The sequence below is a fragment of the Anas acuta genome, chromosome 3 (assembly GCF_963932015.1).
Source record: "Anas acuta chromosome 3, bAnaAcu1.1, whole genome shotgun sequence".
In the NCBI taxonomy this organism is placed as follows: Eukaryota; Metazoa; Chordata; class Aves; order Anseriformes; family Anatidae; genus Anas; species Anas acuta.
The window spans coordinates 10,078,740-10,099,834 of NC_088981.1; the positions used below are offsets into that span (position 1 = coordinate 10,078,740).

The 21,095-nt window shown below is 42.6% G+C and overlaps 1 long non-coding RNA gene across 7 annotated transcripts in view; it reads right to left on the minus strand.

The window, feature by feature from the left end:
* The window catches only part of LOC137853359 (uncharacterized), a 484,321-nt gene that overhangs the window by 390,766 nt on the left and 72,460 nt on the right, over positions 1 to 21,095 (minus strand). The window lies entirely within an intron of this gene.

Below are 21,095 nucleotides of genomic sequence, written 5' to 3' on the forward strand. Positions count from 1 at the left end.
TCCTGCAAGCAGCCATAGACACATTGTCAAGCAGGGAGAGCAATTTATGGGATACGCACGTCCTACACAGCTCGGGCAGACAAGCTAAGGGGAGCTGGGTATTGCTATCCGATATCGCCATAGCATGAACTTTATTGAACGAAATACTCTTTTATGAGAATTATAATAGAAATTGATTTACAAGATACAGTTTAAAAGTAAAAGATAGGCCAACAAAAGACGTGTCATAAAGTCTTGGGAGGCCAGCCGTAAGCCCGGGGTTTAATTGCATCAAGTGGGCAGCACGAGGTGTGTGGTGGCAGGCTTCCCTCCTGCTTGGTGCAACGCCTGCCAGACAACAGAGACGTCAGGTTTTGATGCTTAGAAAATCATAAAGCAAAATGTTAACTTCACTTTATTTGTCATTATTATTTATTGATTTATATTGTACCTTTCGTATGTAGAATGGTGCTCTACACCAAATAAATCAGGGAGCATAAAGCCTTAGTCACAGCAAATAAAGAAGGAAAGCAGGCAGAACCAGAAATATCAATAAAATGCAGAAGCAGTTAGTAAACAAGCATAGGCTTGATCTCATTTTTATAAATTTCTCTGGAATTAGCTGTAGGGATATTGTAGTGTCCAGTATTTTACCGGATAAGTTCCTAATAAGACAATAAAACCTCTGAGGCAATAGACAAATAGAAGAGGTGGACAATGTAAATAACACAAACTGGAGATACAGTGCAGCTTGCGTGAGGGCATGTAAACGGTCAGGAAACAGCACAAAGAAAATATGCAAAAATCTGAAATTCCTCAGAAGGCACTGTAACATTTGCAATAAAAAAAAAAAAAAAAAAAAAAAAAAAAAAAAAAAAAAAACACCTCATACAAAGATAATCTGTTACCATTCAGATCTCACCCCTTGTAGCTGAGTCCCTGGCCCAGTAAAATACAGTATGGGCTGATCCAAGAGCTTAGCTTAAAAGTAAGCATGTAGTTTAGAGAATCACAGCACGACACATGAGAAGATGAAGAAGATGAAGAAAAGCTACAAAAATACTGTACAAGTAATTTTTATTTCTTTAACATTTCATTTTTGGCTATAAAAAAAAAAAAAAAACACAAAAAAAAAATCCATTTGTTTCAGCATAACCAGATTGTACCCTTAAAGAGCTTAAAGAGTTACAGGCCCTGGATGTGCTTTAAAGCAGCACAGGAAATCACAGGCACAGATATGGTACTTGACCTTTAGTGGTGCAATGAAACCACTAAAATATATGTTAGGCTGCAAAATGCTGAGATCTTCTACCGTGAAACAAAACAGATATTGATTTTTCCTATACACCTTTTAGTACGACAGTAAGTCAAACATAGTTGGTGCCAGATGATGCTGGTTGTTTGAGATATCATGTAACGTGTTCAGTAAAAGCCGAGAGCAGTGAGATTTTAGCACTTTTGCAGCCTGGTTTTCTGAATTAAGCTAACCCAAGCCGGGGGTTAGATGAAGGCACCAGCAGTGTCTCCCTGCACCTCACACGAAGCGGAGCTCTGCAGAAACCTGCATGTGGCCCTTGATGCTGCTGTGTTCGACAGGAGAGAGGATGAGGTTCTGCTGCAGGAACGTGAGATGGTTTTCGGCAGAATACGGCCCCTTTTCTGAGTTAGCTGCTGGGCAGGAAACCAAGGGAAGACTTTAGAAGATGTTAACGGAGGAGCCTGTGCCTCACACAAAACAACTGCAGATTTCACCTCTGCTGAATTCAGACTAACTTGAGGATTTGACAACTAACGGGTTTAGATATGATTTAAAACTACTGAATTAACTGACCCTGAAATGGAAGTTCAGCCAGCAACATTTTTGACTCCTTAAGAACAAAAATGCTCCTTAAGAAGCCTTCATAGGTTAAGCAACATCTGATGGGAACAAATTCTAATGAGAACCAAATCCATCCATCCGCACGTCTGCAGCCCAGAGCACAGCGTTAATTTTTACGGACAGATACGTGAGCAAGGGCACTTTAGTCTTGGCACATTTGTATATGAGTCTACAAAGCAGCTTTCCCCACCCCACCACAAGTGCCAGAGGCTGTAGACACAGTACTTGGTACTACCTGGTCTATGCTCCCCTGCTGTATGATCCTACTTCAGCTACAAAGATCTGAGTGCTCCTACTAGCTGCTGTGGAAATGCTTGTGAGATTAGAGAGGTCTCGATGAAAACAGCAGGACCCATTGGATTAACAGTGGTTTTGCATCTATCCCCATGTATTTAAAATGGTACCAAAATCCACAGACAATAGGTTTTCTTTTCCTAGTGACAGGTCATTTATGGTCTAAGGATACTTGTGGACTCCCGTATGCGGCAGTCCAAGGCCAGACACCGTTTCTGTGGATATTGTAATACAAGACAAGAGAAATGTATTTTACAGCATCATAGCGATCCAACACTGAATTGAGCTCCCCGTGCTACCTGCTTCAAGCACCTAAGCGAAGATCCTGAATGTTGGTACTCTGGGCTGTTCTGTAAAGGCGTCTCCCTGCTGCCTATCGAGGTGCTTGAACTGTTGTTTTTCCTCCACTGCAAGCTGCAGCTTTTTAGGACCATCTGGCAGGTGGGGAGTTCCTGCTCTCCAAACAAGAGGAGGCGCTTCTCCATTTATGACCCAGGTTTGCTGCCCTTGCATACTCAAAGCACATACTCAAAGCACAGCTTTTTTAAATGCATTGACTAAATCTAATCTTATAGCCATACAGGATGCAATGTGACGGTGTGAATCTGAGCAGCAAGGCCAAATCTGCTCACTAGCAAGGACACAGGTCTTCTGCTGACTCCAACAGGAGTTCGTGCACAGCCCACGTGGGGAGTCAGCACCGCTGAGCATTATTAGTAACTGCAGCTGGGTTCCTCCCAGCTCAGTCTGCCTCGTCCACAAATGACCACCAGAACATGAAAAAAACAGATGACTCGCCATACCTTAAGTGAAAAAATATGATTGAATAAATCCCGAGCATAAGACTTTGTGCCTAATTAGTTAAATCCCCTTAAGACATTAAAAAAAAAATCGCTAAAAGTGCTCTCAGTAATTTGTAATAAGATGCTTAGATAATGTGCTCACTATCAAGGGAAGTTTCCAGTTTCACTGTACTCCATTTTTTAACATCTTGGCAAAGACCTTTTTCTCCCTCTCATGCTAAAGACCTCCCATTGACACTGTAACGTTAGCCTGGGAGCAGCTGGTGACTATTTCTGATGAATGGCAGGTGAGAGGGTTTTTCACGCCAAACCAACACGCACGCAAAACTGAATTCTCCATCCCCATTTCCTTCATTTAGCAGCTTAAAAGAAGTGGAGACGAAGAGACTTAGGCTCACAAGTCCCAAGGGTGTTTGGGAAAGTTAAGCATTCACTCTCACAGAAGGAGGTTGGCTACAGAGGGGCGAAGAGGACCTCTCCTCAACAAAAGAGCTGCCTGTCCCTTGCCTTGGCATCTGCCCTAACAGGGCTCCTAGCACGGGCACTGCTGGCCACCAGAGGCCTGATGGATCCCTTTAGGGTCACAGTCCACAAACAGAAGGAAAGAAATTTTGTTGGGAGCTGACCTAAATTCAGTGGGCTTTCTCCATAAAATAAAACAGCAAAATCAGTTGAGTGGGCTAATTGAAATGTCAGCGTTCCTCTCCATGTCTGATTTTCAAAGGGAGTTTCTTGTTTTGATTCTATTTTCTTTCTTTTTTAATATTTAATGAATTTGGACTTGAAACTTTATTTCAGAATGAGAAATTTAAGAGATTTAAACTTTTTTGTATCTTTTGTATAAAGTTTTGTTTTGAAACTCTATTTTTTCCAACTGTGCAAATAAACTGACTCAACAATAAATGTTGCCCTCTCCCTATCTACGAACACAAGCCATGTGAGAAAACTCCATGTCAAACTTTATATCCAAACCTTTGATCAGTGGATGGATTTAAACCATGTAAGTTTAAAGCTGAGCTGTATAATGCTATAAAGATGCCAAACCAGAACGTTTCTGCTGACAGTGGTGGTACTGGCCTTTTAGCGTCCTGTGATTAGAAGCTGCTCTGGAGACCTGAACGTTTCCATGGGCTGGATGAGGACTGACTGCACAGTCTGTCACTTTGTGCATTCCAGTTTTCCTCCTGATTTCTGTATCTGAAGAGTGCAAACACCAAAAAATAATAATAACTAAAAAAAAAAAAATGTTGAGTAGCCTCAATTCACTTGGTTTTTAGAAAAATGAAGGGCATTCAGAAATAACCAGGACTGACACACAGCCTTTCTTCTTCTTCTTCTTCTTTTAAGTTCATCAAAATACATTTTTACATTGCTTCAGCTTCTCTTTCTGTGCCAAGTTCCAGCAATAAACCTGCTTTATTAAACTGACATTTTGCAAGTAGTTAGTCCTGAAAATTGACTAAGCCCTTTTTGTATTAGAAAAACCATTCTGGAGGCAGCTGAAATATTAAATGAAACAAAAAAAAATAGCTAATGGAATGGCAGGAAATCTGATTAATTTCTTTTTTTCACAGAGCAATGCTGATGAAGCAAGATAGCCATTTTATTCAGCAATGAGGTAATTTGTTTGGCAAAAATAGAAACTACCTGAATCTGGGCTGAAAATCTAAACCACGCTTTAGTCGGAGTTCAGCAATATTATTTAAGTTCATTTGAATTGTGTTTTCATATTCCCACTGTAATTATGACGGATTGGCACCCATACCGAATTAGGACCAGCCAAGAGTTGGATGGGAAACTCGAAGAACAGCGAAGTTCTGCCTGAAGCAAAGACGGCGGTGATTCATTCGGAGGAGTATTTTCTGAGAAATCGACATTCCAACTGGGTTACCTGGCAGGTTGGTGCAATTAGAGGGGATATTTGAAACTGAACCTGAGTTATCTTTCCTGTGAACTAATTTTATTAGTCTCTCTTTAGTTAGCTAATCTCACCCTGAGAATCAAGGTTCCTAAATCAATTTGGAAGTGGAGAGCTTTTAAAGACAAATATTAAACACATATATTATATATATATATATATATTTATTATTATTATTATATATAGTATAACATAATGTACCACCTTATAGTATTTGTGGGAAAATTAGGAAATGCATGCAATTCACGTAAACAGTGTGTAGATTTCTCTTTCCTACTCTTTCTGCATTTTTAGACAAAATTAAGTTGTTGCACACACAAAGCAGATAGCCAGGTATCGCACATACCTTGCACATCTGTGTGCTTTTTCTGCTGAACACACCGCTCCGAGCTGTGTGTGCCTCAGTCAAGTGCCAAAGTCAGATGGGCAACTTCAAGGAATGATTTAATGCACCCAAAAGCTGAGCTGCCCTGTCTCCTTAGTTACTGTGGGCTCCCTCTAGGTTCAGTAGAGGTAAAAGCTTATATAAAACCTTATTTAAGTACTGGTATTTTGGAGGGATGAAAGTGGGTCCTATACACATATTATTTTGTGGATTAAAGGGCAGCTTCATTTTTGAAAAAAATCTTTTTTTTTTCATCACCACAACCTTTTCAAGGTCAAAGGAGACAGTTTCAGAGTATTAGTTCATCTGATAATATGCAAACTCCTGCCAGGCTTTGGTTTCATTTCTGTAACAAAACAGGTAAATAGTTCAGTATGTTCCTTTCTAGCCCAGTAGGAAAAAAAGCAACAACCATTATCGCTGCCTAATAAAGTTAAGCCCCTGCGTTACTCTGAGCAGAAATACATCAGGCAAGGACTAGCTTGCACGTCGTTCTCAGAACAGACAGAACATGACGGTTATGAACAGAAAATGAGATTATACTGAGTGGAACAAAAACTACAAGTGGGAGCAAACCCAACCACTACAGAGCATCACTGCAAGCTTCCTATTATTATGATGGGTGTTTTACCTTACAAACCAGGTTTTCGTTATGTTTCTGATAAACTGCATTTGGAAAAGGACTGTTTTCCTTCCCTGCTCAGCGAGGATTTTGCTTACCGGTTGGATTGTGTAGCAGCATTACAAGACTTTCACCAATCAGTAGATCTAATAACGCAAGCTGCAGAACAATATACTGAAGTCACGTACATGCCTTCTGCCCTTTAAATCACGGTAGTTAAAACCAAAAAAAAAAAAAAAAAAAAAAAAATCTCTCTCAGCTCTCCAGGCTGGTACGGTACTGAATCATTAATCTCTCCAAGTGGCTAGCTTAGCGTAGTTTCTACAATGTCATCGTGCATTGCAGTCCATGTCCACATCCAAGAACGTATGCTGATCTGGGAACTCTTGATTTAATACATGTTGCCACGCTGCCCTTGACCTCAGAAGGACTTTGAAGTTTTCTGGCTGGAGATGAAAGTTACAGTATGTGTGGCAGAGACGGGCTGTAGAGTAAGAAAGAATTGCTAACTCAACAAGTTGTTAAAACACATATTTCCAGAACTTTTTTTTTTATTATTTATTTTTTTAAATACTAATAAACACACTATTTCCAGAATTTCAGTCCTCTTGTTCAGATTGATTAGATGAGAGATGAATTTGAACAGACAGATAGATTAAATCAAGAGTTATGGGTAAATTATTTCCAGCCCTCCAAATTTGGCCTGATGGTATCCATTTCCTAGCCCTCCTTAAGGATTTCTGCTGGAGTGTGGCCTATAAAGCTTCGAGCCCCGTGCACATCATCAGGTTATGAGAGGCAATTAGACGTGATCTGGGGATATCTTCACAGAGAGGGCTTCGGTGTTCGCAAGTCGTAAGAGGAGAGCAGATTCAGAAGCTGCTTGTTGGCCATGTTACTTTCCAAAAGAATAAAGGACTTTCAAAGGCATTTGATATAGTGTGACCAAATCTGTGCGAAAAACAAGAGGGATGAAACTCCCCAAGATTATTGTTTGCCTCCTTGTCATATGTTCATGCTGTTTGGACCCGAAGCAGACATCTGTTGGACAGCTTAGTCATGTTGTAAAAAGGCCAGATGTAATTAAAGTGTGTAATCGTTTCTTGCCAATCAAAAGGAAGTGAAAAAGAGCACAAAACCAGAACACCAGATCGCAGTTTCCTCTTTTTCAGAAAGGATCACATTTTCATGAGCACAAGCTTCGAACTTCAATCTTGGCAAAAACTTGCCCATAGGCAGGCAGCCTGTTAGAAGAAAAGAAAACCTTGCCTGATCTCTCTTCGGACCTCTAGAAGCAGACTGCATTTTCCTACCAGCACAAAGCAGAGTCAGCTCTTGTACTGCTTGCTGCCTGGAGAATACTAAGTTTGCACAGACGGGGAGAAAGGAGCAGTGTTTCGTTACATGAGAGGCAAGGACGAGCAAAGCTTGATGCCCTTGACACAAAGCATCTAACCCAGAGTTACTCTGACTGGGGAGAAAGAGGAGTCAAGTAGTCCTGAGCGAAAAAGGAGGTGAGACCACCTGGTGAATCAAAGAGTTTATAGGAAAGGAAAACAAATGAAAAAAAGGCATAATCTGTTTTCTGTTTCCAGGTGGGATAAAATAGAAGCTATGGGCATAAACCACAGGCATAAGAGCTTCAGGTTGGATATCAGGAGCAGGTTTCTGATCCTAAGAGTGGTGACTCTTAAATTAGATCTCCAGGGAGGAATGGCACATTGGCAAGCCTTCAGCACTGGGGATTTGTAAGAACAAGTTAAACAATCTATCCAGAAAACCAGAACCAGTTCCGCTCTGGGCAGAGGTGTGCATTAGATGATCCAATCATTTGGGTCACTTTCATCCCCAAGATCTAAAATTCCAGGTCAAAGCAAAATAATCTGCATCTTGCAGGTTCACAGCAAGAGGAGCTCAGCCTTGCCAGAAGACCGTAACATCCTTTAAGCAACAAAACCCTGTAAAACTGCCAAGCAAGAGAAACATAATGTCATCTTAAGGACTCCCCCACCAATTAGAAAAACTCAGCAAACTTCATGTTAAGCAAAATATTTTGGCCATCTTGCTAAAATCTGCTATAACTTACGTTATTCAGGCACAGGAAACCCCAGGCAGAGAAGCATGAGCTTTTTTGTTATTCCTGCCAGTCACTAACTTGGTTTGTAAACAATAATTATCCACTGCAGTGATGTCCTGGAAGTATTTCACCAAAACAGCTCCACCGTCACAGGTTTACAAAGTGTTTGTGAAACAGATTTTCAGTAACTGAAGTACTGGCAGGCACATGGGCTGCTTGTCTGGTTCTCCACACCATGATGCTGGTGTCACTCCTTTGAATGAAGCACCAGGACTAAATCCACCCTTTGGCAGGACCCAAGAGCATACTGAGTGCACAACAGCACCTCCAGTACTGTATTTTATTTTATTTTATTTTATTTTATTTTATTTTATTTTATTTTATTTTATTTTATTTTATTTTATTTTATTTTATTTTATTTTATTTTATTTTATTTTATTTTATTTTATTTTTTTACCATTTTCTGAACATCTTCTTCAGCCTGTCCTTGGTCAGAACTGCTCCTTATTGCTGAAAAATGCTTCCAGTTCCCTGAGCACTGCACCCAGTGTTTCCCATTTAGGCAGCTCCCTGTTCAGTACCTTACGTAGCAGACTTGCATTGTTTTTCGAGGCTAGTGAGCTCTCTGCACTGACCAGGTAAAGGAGGCAGATGGTATTTAGGGCACCTCAACACAGCTGCCTTCTGCTAAGTTACTCCCATTCATATTAGCAAGGAGGAAAAAGCCTTTTCACAGCCATGCACACGTTCAATGACCACCAAGAGAAGTCCTGCTGGTGCAGATGGGTTGAATGATATGCTTACATTTACAAGCAGGACCCACTACCGATGGCTTCCTTTCTGCTAAAGGGCCCTGCTCACCGTGCAGGTGCTGACAGCTTGTTTGATGAGATTTTCAAGTTCAAGAGATGAACAAAAGCAAGTACTAAACCAAATGGAAAGGAATTATTTTCCTCCCGTTCTTACTTCAAAAAGCGGTGCTTCTGCTGCCCTCTTCCTACTCGGTGTATATCGGCTCGCCTGCCGCCTTGGGTCATTTAGACATGGTTAAACAATCTTGAAGTGCTAGTGAACTCATCCAAAAAGTCATTTTTCACACCTAATTAATATGAGCATTTAAGGAGGGGAGGGTTTTTGCTTTGGATTATTAAAAGCAGACGTGTTGGATCAGAGATGGACTTGCACAGTGACTGAGGGAGGACATACTTCATCACTCAAGAGCTTAGGTGTCTCAGTGTAGGTCAGTCATCAAGGCTGCCTACAGCCAACAGAGGGACAGGTATCTTCAGGACATGATTCAGCCCATCCTAAAGTAACTAACAAAGACAATACAGATGAATCACACAATGGAAGTGATCACTTCTCTCCCAACAACTACCGCAGAGCCTACACCATTAGGGTAAAGACTACAAGTTTCTAGGTGTTTAATGTATGCGAATTTCCTCAGATATTCAAAAGTCAACCCCAAATTGAAGACAATCTTTTGAATCAGAATTTTTTTTTTTTTTTTACTTTTGGGATCAAAGCTGTCAGACTAATCTCGCATTAACATTTCTTCTGCTAGACCTTCTTATGTTACGGCTCCAGAAACTGAACACCCTACAAAAACATTCTTGCAATTTTTTCAGCTCTTTCAAAAAAGTTACGGGACTTCCCTGATAAATTTTCATCTTCATTGTTTCCTGCTTTTAGGAGAAGACAGATGATCCACGTAAGCATTCACAGATTCAGCTCAGCTCAACTCACAATTTATTTTAGGTTTGGCCATCAATTTAGCTCTGGGAAAGTTTGTAAATAAATGGCTGATTAAGCTTTAGCACCACTCCCAAGTCATATTGTGACACTAAATATTCTTTTGTATGTTTACATATGCTGACTTTCCCCCACGCTAAAGTAGCACTCTGTTTAATTTAACAACAGTGCTATGTACCTGCTTAGGGGTATTTTTTTTATTATTTTTATTTTTTTTTATCAATTGTTTGGGGTTCTTTGTTTATTTTTAACCAGTAGAAGAGTTCTCCGTAGGTATAGGTTTGTATCACCCAGTCTGCCCTGCTTGGTGTCACAGCAGATTCAGCATGATGCTCTGACATTATCCAATTACTCATTGCCCAGATTTTCACCACGTGCTTTTAGTCATGTATGTACTTTCCTTTGGTCGTATTCTACCATCTGGGCTAGGCCAAGGATTGTCATCTAGATGGGCGCTGCTCCGAATTCAGAATTCCCTATAATCCACGGGAAGAGATAACAGACCTAATGGTGCAGTTATGGTTAAAATGGCAAATTTCATAGTTTGTCACAGACTAACAGAAGATGAAAACAAACACAAACAAAATCTTCCTAATTGCTCCACGTGGCCTTTTTGCTGCCATCTAACAAATGTTAACAAGACATTTCACTAAGAGCTGCAATTTCAAGCTTTCAAATTCAGAAACCATTGTGACATTTCAGATGTTTGAGCTTTGAAAACTGATTTTCACATTTTATTTGCCTGGATGCATGGTGATGATAGATCTGATAATATCTCCATAACCTCAGTCTACCACATTTCACAGCAAAATGCACCAGCACTGCATTTTCGTGTCAGACAAGAACCAAATGTTTATTATGGGCTTTATGACACCATGGTACATGCATAGGTGTGGCTATATGATTTAAAATTTTATACAGGTTACTTGAGCCACACAGGATCTACCTTTAAAAAACTAAATTTTGTATTCAGTCTTCCTATTCTTTTCGGTCCTTGTTGCATCTCAGAGCCCTTCTCTGTCCTTTCTCAGTTATGACTGCATCTTTTTAAAACGATGGTAACCTATATCAAATACTACACAGCATGGGGTTTTAATATAAGAATTAAGTAATCCATCACCATCTCCTTAAGCTTATGTTCTGCATTCAGGCTCTTAATCCTGGCATTCCTGTGGCTTCTTCTCTAAATGCTTCTCCAAAACGTCGGAACATTTCCAAGAAAAAGTCTCCACTTTTCCCCAGCCCTGGCACAGCACAAACGCTCCATTCCTTCCTACTGTATGCACTACAATCTGGTGAGTCTGTTTCTTAATCGGTTATATCGGTCAGAAAATATCCCAGTTTCTCAGATATAAAATGGATACAAATTGCTATACTAATATGTGTAATTCAGAAGAACACTGCAAATCAGATGTCAAAGGCTCAGCTACTTGTTTTATGAAAACAAATCTTGCCATTCCCAATTCTCGAACGCATACCAACCCAAAATAGTACAGTGGTTATTGATCACTCCCAAATTCAGTTACAGAAGATCATCGAGTTACACATTATTAGTAGTAATGCTAAGGAAAATTAAACTTTAGACAAGCAATCAGCACTCCAAAAAGCAGCCAGAGTGATGAAAAGACCTTAGCCTCATTTAGACCATGCTCTAATCTTTAACTAATTGGCTGCACTCCCTCCATTAAATCTCATACAAAAGCCTTACACATTGAGACGACAATCCCATTTTAATAGGTATCAAAATCTCCTGATTTTTGTAGGTCACTTGTTGCTACCTTAAAACATCTCTGGGTCGGTGTACCTCTAAAATCTACGGTCACATGGTTCTCCTATAGCCATATGAAAACCAGGGTTGTGCTTAATCTACTCCCTCCACGTAAACCAAAAGAGTGTTATGAGGATGGCCCACCCCATGCTATGGCAAATGTCAGAGGTAAAAAGCACTTTCTGGCATTTCTTGTATTTCTCCATTAGCTCAAGTTCAGTACAACGAGCCTACATTCTCAAGAAATGGTCTCACTTGCCAAGTTTAATATAAATCCTCCGTGTAATTCTTAAGAGGAAAAAATTCTTTCTGATCTCAGATTTTAGGGTCACATTTCAAGGATGTTGAGAAATTTCTGGAAATGTTTGAGAAAGGTGGCTCTTGCTCTGTCTGTGTGATTTAGTGACTCAAATTTGCTTTCACTTTGAGTCACTCATTCATCTCTTCTTGCCTGTTGTATTAAAAACACCTTACATCACAAACTTTGAAACAGGTAGATTTCTTATGCTTGCTCCTATGATTGTCTAGGCTGGGAAGGAGAAAAGATGCTATGATTCTGTACTGATAAATATAACGAAAGAAAAGATGACAGTAGAAAAAATCATTTTTGGCTTCCAATCATCTCTGGTACTTCACAAAGGAAAAGAACTTTCACAAAAACTTCTGCAGGTTAGCTACTGCAGAAACCTTGTAGCAGAGCTAGGTAGACTTGGAGCAACTACAGCTACATCTTATCCATCAAAAAACTGCCTCCTACAAACAGTCTTGGTTCTCAACACTTAGTTGTCCCAGCCATAAAGTCTGCCCTCCGTCACTGCAGCATGCCTTGAAAGCCACAGGAAGGTGTGATAAGCAGTCACGTTTCTTTTTCAGTCAGCCCAGAGACACAGAGCAAGCCAGCTATTGACCTACTGAAAGTTGCTTCCCACTGGATTTCAAGTCATGAGGAATGCAAAATGCAGTACAGATGAATGTGCATGCCTGTATCTGGTCCTATACATGACACAAACACTCTACGTGCACTCACTTCAAGGAATGGAAATAAAATTTAAATCACAGTAAGGAAGTCATAATGTAATTTTTTTGCACTGCCCTAGAAGGAGTAGTAATCTTATACTAGCTATATGAAAAGAAAATGAAAATTAAAAAAAAAATTACTGCAATTCCCAGTTCTCTGTTCCTACCGCCGAGGAGCAGCAACCCAGGGGTACACAGGACGAGCAGCTAACCCAGCCTGGACCCTCCACTTCTCATCTGTGCTCCTGCAGTCACGCAAGCAGAGGGAAATCTCTGAGCCCTTACCAACAGCCAGTCCGGCTCGGCTGGATTCAATGGCAGAGCTTCCGCTGCCTTCCCCTGTGTCAGGGCTTCATGCCATGATATTGCACTTACCAGCTTCCAGCCATTACCAAACTGCATTACACATGTGTGTATGCACACATAAACACAAGGGCTCTCCAAAGCATAAAGCATTTTGGTACGAACTGCTGCAAATGTTCCACCCACCGCCCGATCTCACAAGTGTCCCCCCGTCTGTTGCAGCCGCAGATCTCGGCTGTTTTTTCAGTGAATTAACTCCAAGCATTTAAAAGAAAGAACATTTCAATACATTTTTCTGACAGGTAAGAAATTAACTGCATACCAGGAGCTATTGAATTCAGCTTTAATAGTATCAATAAACATTTCTGATTAAATTATGAAATTGATTTTATAATTTTGACCATTATGTTTTTACATCAATATCATCATATGACAGCAAATGTAGTTACTGCTTCCTTATTGATCTTAGCCATGGCACTCCAAAGTACTCATCTGATGATATTACAAAATCAAACTTGATTTCCTGTAGTACTGTAGTAACACTTTTGGTCATAACTTGATCTGAGGAACCAATAAGAAATGGATTATCGAGTTATTAAAAGGGATGTTTTCTCCTCGGAAGCTCAGGAACCATCCTGCTGCCTGCTTTTAAGACTTGAGGGCAAGTTTCAGGACTTGGGGATGTTGTTATTCTTGTGTGTCAAATAATAATCCCTCCTCCTTCTCTTGATGAGCTATCTATCAGGTTTCTTGTGAGTCATCTAAACACTATTTATTAACGAGCGGGAACAAAGTGCTATTTATAATGCTCATTCAAGCAATCCAACAAAAACTCTGGGTTTCTGTAGCTCGGGAGCATTACTCTTGATCTCACCCTCCCCTCTGTCAGGATAATAGTTATGTGGTGGGCCACTCCAGCTCCCCATAAGGTTTAATGTTCTGTTAAGAGAATGCATAATTCAAGAGGACCACTGTTGCTCTGATACATGCATAATAGTAAATCAAAGGTGTAATGTGCTGGATATTTATGTCTCAGGGTTAAGAACAAGTCTGATCAGATTAAAGAAATTTCAGTACCGGGCTTTTTGGCTGTTGTAAATTTTTTCACAGGCCCTCCCATGTCTGAACCTTTGCAGGCTGAAGGACTACGAGGCATCTTCATTGATATAAACTGCCGGCATGAAAGAGGAGCAGCGAGTTGAGACCTTAAGCTGTTTTGTCAGATTGTACTTCGGTAATGGATCTGTGGGTCCGCTGATATGTTACCCAAAGGTGTCTTTTCCAAGCAGTCAGTCATGTTTCTTCCTACCTAATTATAGGGGCATCTGTTTCAAAATGCAACTAATCCCTCCAGGTTTTGTGGGCTGAGGAAAGGGGCGGAAGGGGTCAGCTGGAACTTGTGCTCTTATCCCTCTTGCAAGATTATTCCCTAATATTCACAAAAGTATTTAGAGCATTGACAAGTATTTGTCTTGACAAGCCCGTGGAGAACTCAATACACTCTTGTCTGTCTCAGATAAACTCCTTCCCTGAAACAAGACATCAGTGGAGCATGGGAAGTTGTTTCACCTTGCTTTAATTAAAAAAACACAATTGGTAAGCTGCTTAAAAAATATTGGCAATCCAATGCCTATGGGAACAAGTGATGTATATAGTGCTGGGTAAACCAGTCCCTGCACGGATGGGCACCGCGCAGACTTTCTCTGTGCAATGATTACAGGCCCTGAAACTCTACTGCCGTACCAAGGCCAGAACCCGCTATAAGAAACCCTACAGCATGGTCTGGTGGTGGCGTGGGGGTGGCAGTACTTCGTTCGGCTTATGCTAATACTCTTTCTCTTTCCTGCCCTGCCCTGCACAAGGTCTCAGGATGCATTCAAGCAGAAAATGCTTCAGTAGGTCACAGAGCAGAACAGGAGGACAGCAAACCAGGGGTGGTGGTGCAATGGGGTTTGTTCTCCTGCACGAGTGTGGCCTCTGAGCTCTGAGCCTTTTCAACAAAGCAGCTTCCCCGAACCTTTAAAACACATCTCTCACTTGTCTGATACTGCTCCAGAAATCCCTTTTTAACTTTCCATCACTGACCACTGTTCCAGAACTACACCTTTACCTTGTAAAACCTTCAACGCTTCACTCAGGCTTCTGTTCAGAAGTACAAAATGATCACACATCCACTAGGTACCTTGTGCTGGAATAAAGGCAACAGCTCTGCTGGTGCCAACAAAGCTCACTGGTTTATCACCTGCTCAGGACACAGCCTTAGCTGCAGCTCCATGTGTCTTCATTGAGCCACCTGAATTCTGTATCAGGGCTCCTAGGTCAACACCTGATCTCCTTGGGGACTCCTGATCTTACACAGGGCAGCGAGCACCCTAAATTTATCACCACAACATGACAAAAGCTGGTAAGGATGCTCATGCTACACGCAGCAATTCAACACCAAGACCTCAAGGAAAGCATCCATCTGCACAGAGGTGAAGAAAAGATCTGCAGGATCTGTGGTGTCTGTTTTGTGAAATACAAACAAGTGAGTGCTTCCCACTGACTCCCGAAACCCCTTGCCTGTTACAAAGATATCTGCATACTCTTAGAAAGATGCTCCTTTTAAACAAACACTTACACTGAGGAAACAGGGAAGGGTCAGTACCCTTGCTCTGCAGAAGCAAACAACCCATGTGGGGTGCCAGAAGTAAAGATGTGACTCGCCTTGCCTCGTGTCAGCTAACTAAAAGCTGAGCATCCCAGCTCAGGTCATGATAAATGCTCCTTGTTGGAGAGAAATGCCTTCAGAAGATAAATCAACCCATCCTCAAGTAACCGCAGAAGCAGGTACTAAAGAGTCAGTTTCATCAACTGACAAACAAAAACTAAACAAAATTATAGACAGACAAAATGAGGTGGAATCAATTGCACCCCAAATAATTTTCCTGCTCTCACACACAAAAAAAGTGCAAGCAGCAGAACAGGGCACAGGAATCATTCATTCTTCTCCACTCAGGGCCTCAGTGCACCAAGTGCTAAAATTGGCAATTGGAACTCAGGTCTGGGTTCCGAGCTCTGGTCACTGGCAGTCATTTGCTTCACTTTGAAACCAGTTTTTCCCCAAGAAGTGCCAAAAGGCTTCTCTGCCTTTGCAAGTCAGGGCAGTTGGTACCTTGCAGTCCTCTGTTCTCAGGCCAGGAGATGCTTGTATGGCCGCTGGGCACAATTTATCAAATCTCGGGTGAAATATTTTCATCTTCAGCCTCCAATTCCCTCATTTCAGCCGTTTTCCCAAGCATGCTACCAAGTTAAGTGAGAACACAGCTAAAGAACAGAAAATAGATTTTGGGACAGGCTGAGCGCAGGCTCTGAACCCTTCCATTTTCCAGACCTGCGAACAGAAGCTTCATTATTGTGCGTGCACCAGTACGCCTCTGGTTCAGAAGTAAAAAAAAAAAAGGCTGAAGTTCTCCTCCCGGGTTAGCTGAGGTTAAACAGGTGTTTTTGGTAAGGATTGCAGTTACATTTTGATTACACTAGCCCACATTCTTACATCACATAATGCAATACGATATACCCAAATGGATCCTTCAGTGCCAAAGCGGGGCCCCCAGCTTGATGTTGTTCTAATTGTGTTTTTCATTAATCCCTGTGACCTCTGCAAAGCATCATCAACCCAACACGGGCTCTTGGAGCCGAGCGCTGGATTTTCTTTTGGGGTTATTTTTTTGCGTCTCCTCTTTACTTCTTGGTGGAGCCAAGTAAAAGCAAAAAGGAGTTTGCAAATTCAGCTGTGAGCACGAAGGTTGCGATTTGCCTGAACAAAAATACATCTAAGGAATTAGTTCATTGCAGTTGGATAGTGTGTCTTCTCCAGTAACCTGATCCAGCCTCCAAAAGGAAAACTCTTAACTTCTTTAGAGGGCTTTGGACCTAGCCTCTGCTAGAGGAATGCAAGCGTGAGGCAGCGCATGGCGCTTTAGAAAGAAGGAATATTAAAGGGGGCAGGGGGAGAGGCCAACTGTTGATCTCATCCTGGAGTCACTCCATACACTTCAAATATGGCCAAATTCACTCTCCAGCCACACCCTGGCAACCTCATTTCCTTTATTAGGGTTGCAGTGGCTCTATCTGGGAGGAGAGCTTGCCCCAGCGCACCTCACTCTTTCCTGGCAGGAGCCCGCTTCCTCAGGAAGGGGGGGCTCTCCAGAGAGCTCAGGGCCTCAAATTTTGGGGAGCTGGGGATTTCTGGGGAATTACAGCAGGAACAATGCTGGTCACCAGAGCTCCTTACTTTTAATGCAGAGGAATGCCATATTTCACTAGAAAGACGTAGAGTGGGAAGGAGGGACTGCAACTTGGAGAAGCATTGCTGGCGATGCAGGGAGCAGTGCAGCTAAGCAGCTCGTGGCTTTTAGCTCTGTCGGTGTGTTTTCATGCACCATGGAAGGCATTTGACAGATGTGCATTATTATGCACAGCAATAACTGGCATATATTAAAATGAGCTGCTCGTGAGGGGAGGAGAGAAACGATGCACCTGTTTATGCACCTTCCCATCTAACGCTGCTTCTCTGCTGAAAAACAACCCTTGATTTATGCTCATCTGCATAAAAGAAAAAGGCTTTGAAGATGTTTCTCTGGCAGCAAGGGTGCCCGTTTCGGGCACTTGGCCTTTCATCCAGGCACGTGCTTTTCCACTCACCTTTAAATTATTCTGCAGCTGGTCAGAGGCACCACACCGATGCGCAGGCGCATGGGATGTGTGTTTTGTCCTGTCCTCAACAGAGAAACAAGGTGATGCAGCAGGTCATCAGGATGGAAAACTACTGAGCAGCCTCAGCCAAATTAAGTTACCAGCAGCTCAGACCGCTTGCTGCACCACAACCGAGAGCAAACGCAGAGAAAATGCAGGGCACGGGGCACTTCCATTTGAGAAAGTGTGCTGCATAGAGCAGGAGGACCCTTCACATATCGTTATTTCTGAGAGATACAGTTGAGAAGATAGCAAACTGGAAGCCCAGTGATGTCAATCCCCCCTGGCAGTACCCTTCCTGTTCTATATAAACCCACATAAACAAAATCTGAGCCTCCCGAGTGCTCAATATTTAAGTATCGCACAAGAGTGTCTGGAATAAAATATGTCCTTTCAGAATATGTAGAAAAAGAGCCCCAAACTGCAAAGTGTGGTAAGCCCAGCTAAGGAGTGGTGATTTCTCCTGAGACTGCCTGTGCTAGCAGAGCAAAGCGTGCCAAGCATCCTGCAACGGGGCCATCCCCTTCTGTGCCTGGGGCAGCTCCAAGACACTTCACTGGCAAGAGGTGCCTGTGCCTTCTGTAGGACAGACCATGACATTTGTGTACCATTATAATTTTTTTTTAATTTATTATCATATTTTACTAAACAGATTTAAAAAATCCATGCCTAATGAAAATATTAGAGCTATGCCCATACCCACTTACTTTTGATAACATTTCTGGGCACTTTTGGTACGTTGCAGAGTTTACCACACTTCCTCGCTGGAACTATCAGCTTACGCTTTCATACACAGTTGGCTGGGAAGACGCAAAGGGTAAAGCTGCACCAGGATCAGCAAACAGAAACGCTTGTGCAAAAGATGACAGAGCAGCCCTAGTACCACAGCACCAAGCCTCTGGACTTAAACACTCAGCAGCACAGCGATGCTAGCTCCGGGCAGAGCTCTGCTGGACAACAAAGGTCTGAGGGAGCCTGATCCTCCCTCCCCTGAGTGGGCACAGCCCTCTCCAAAGCTTCAGGTGAGATGGGCAGAGCTAAGCTTCAGCACCCAGATTCACTTATGCAAAGGAAAAGCCCAGAACCAGCCCCCCTCCTTCAGCAACACTTCCTTCCCCTCTGCTGTACAAGTCAGAGGTGGACAGGGAAGGAAATCCCACACCGGCAGCCTGAATGCGAGCCTCTGCTGTCAGTAGGGATACTGAGGGGTAAAGCTCAGGAAGGGGGTCAGAACAGGACTCAACCTGGATTTACTATTTCGTACTGTTTCCAGATACTTTTCTATTTCATCCGCAACAGATTATTCCTGACACTTTTAGAGGGCCCCTGGCCCATTTGCTTATTGGTCTGATCTTTACTAGCAATGAAACTCAAAGTCTAGTAAGCAAAGACTTCTGGAGAGTTAAGAGGGTACCCTTTTATATTATTCACTGAAATTGCTTCTTGGCTAAAATATTCTCCTGTCAGTGCTTTTCATGTGCTCAGGAACATCTGCAGGATGTGGAAAGAGCAGAAACAAACCAGATGTTGCAAAAGGTAGTGACACAGAGAAGCATAATTATTACAGTATCGTGTTCAATTTTTTTGTTCATCTTACACCTTCATACACCAGTAACTTTTACTGCTCAGACAGAGACTGACTCGTCTAAGTCCTTTCTGCACAGATTTACAATCATTTGTAAAAATTGACATCTACCCCCCATTAAAGCCGAATTTCCTTTCGCAATTTCAGAGGAAAATAGATTAAGGGAACGTGCATATTTATCTCAGCCATCAACATTTATTCATTTAGGCAATTATCACTTCATTACGCTGTCAAAGGGAGCATGCCGCAAACGCACCGCTGATGAACCCAACGCCAAGTCCTCCACCTCTGGCGTGCCACCGGGCTGCCAGCCCATGCCCGCACCAGGGGTCTGTCACAGCGAGGTGACCAGGGCCGCGGGTCCAAAAACAGCACCAGCTGAGTCTCCTGGGTGAACAACCACAACCTTGATCCAACAGCGCCCCCAAAAGCAAGCCCACGGCCAGCCAGACAGACAGACAGACGGACAGCCGCCCGGCACCGCAGCCTACAGCCCCGGCTTGCACTTGCCACGCTGAGCTATTTGATTTTAAGAGCTGTTTACCCGATTAACAACGGGGGATCGGGAGGGTATAAAATGCCTCAGGGCCCTAGGAATGCCTGCTGCAGCGCAAAAAAACCCGGAGAGTCCATTAGGTTCAGAACATTTTCCAGCTATTTTAACTCAGGCCTCAGGAATTTCGTAGGGGGATCAGAAGACCTGCGAGCTCTGCCAAATTCTGAGGGAACAAAGTATAACTAGATTAATATATAAATCTTATTAACTAAAATGTAGCTGAATACAGTCATTTGTTATCAAAGTCTTTGCGATTGTTTAACAAATTGCAACATTTTGGTCTCACGGGCTCCCTGCCAAGTTGAGGCCTAATTAAGGTGGTTGGAAATGAATAGTGTTCTAATTAGTTTAATTACAATATGATGAATTATCAAACTAATTTTTAAAAACAATGTGCAATTAGCCTTTTAGCATTCCACCCCCAATTTTCCAAAACAGGAAACGAAGCGGAACAGGCTTGTTTTTACCGCTGGGCTGGAGGCCGAGCCGCCCGGAGGACGCGGTGAGCCCCGCGGCTCCCTGCCCTGCTCACCTCACCTTGCTCCTCGTGCGCTCGCTCAAGCGCCTTTGGCTACGCCTGTGTAAAGCGAGGTGTTCAGTCCAAGCCCGGACCATTGCTCCTTTCCAAAATCCCAACCCGGAGTTGTCCCTATTCCTCCACTTCGTTGGGGTTGCACCGAAAATCCCGATGCGCTCCAGGAGCAGTATGCGGGGGGCCATGCAGGACTGTGGTGAGGTCCCATACTCTTACCTTTCAGAGCGGTGAATGACCCCCTTAATCTGCCCGTGAGCTGGGAAGGTATTCGGGTCCCTATTAGAGAAGGCAAGTACTGAGTCAGTCACCACCAAGACTGCTCTCCGCAATGCCAATGCTACAAATGCAATTTTCCATTTTCTGAGCATGTTTCTTTTATATTTGTCCCCCTAAGGCTATTTTCTGCCTCTGGCTACCAATCCCACTGCGTCACTCCCCCAGCCAGCAAACCCTTCCAGAAATACACTTGCACCTGCATAACCTCAGTAATGTTGCACCCTTGGAAGTGAAAGCACCATCTGGTCCTACTGTAGAGCAGTTCATTACTGGAGGAGTGGCCAAAGGTCACCACCTTGCATTAGCACTGCCAGGTATATAAGTAGAGCTTGGCTCCATTACAGCATACCTCATTGCTGAGCAGCAGCAGAGGATGTATTAAAAATACAGGCACCCACTGAACGGAATGGGATGGAAGGAAGGAGCAGAGAAGTTCGCCCTAATGACATGAATCCTTTAACAAATAATCAGGTTAAAAATGATCCACTTGGTATTTTGATGAGAATGGATTTTCTCATCCTGTGAACCAGAAAGAAAATGTGGCAGTAAAATAGCTTTCGGCATGACTTAATTATCCCCAGAAAGACTTAGGAGCCTGCTCCAGCAAAG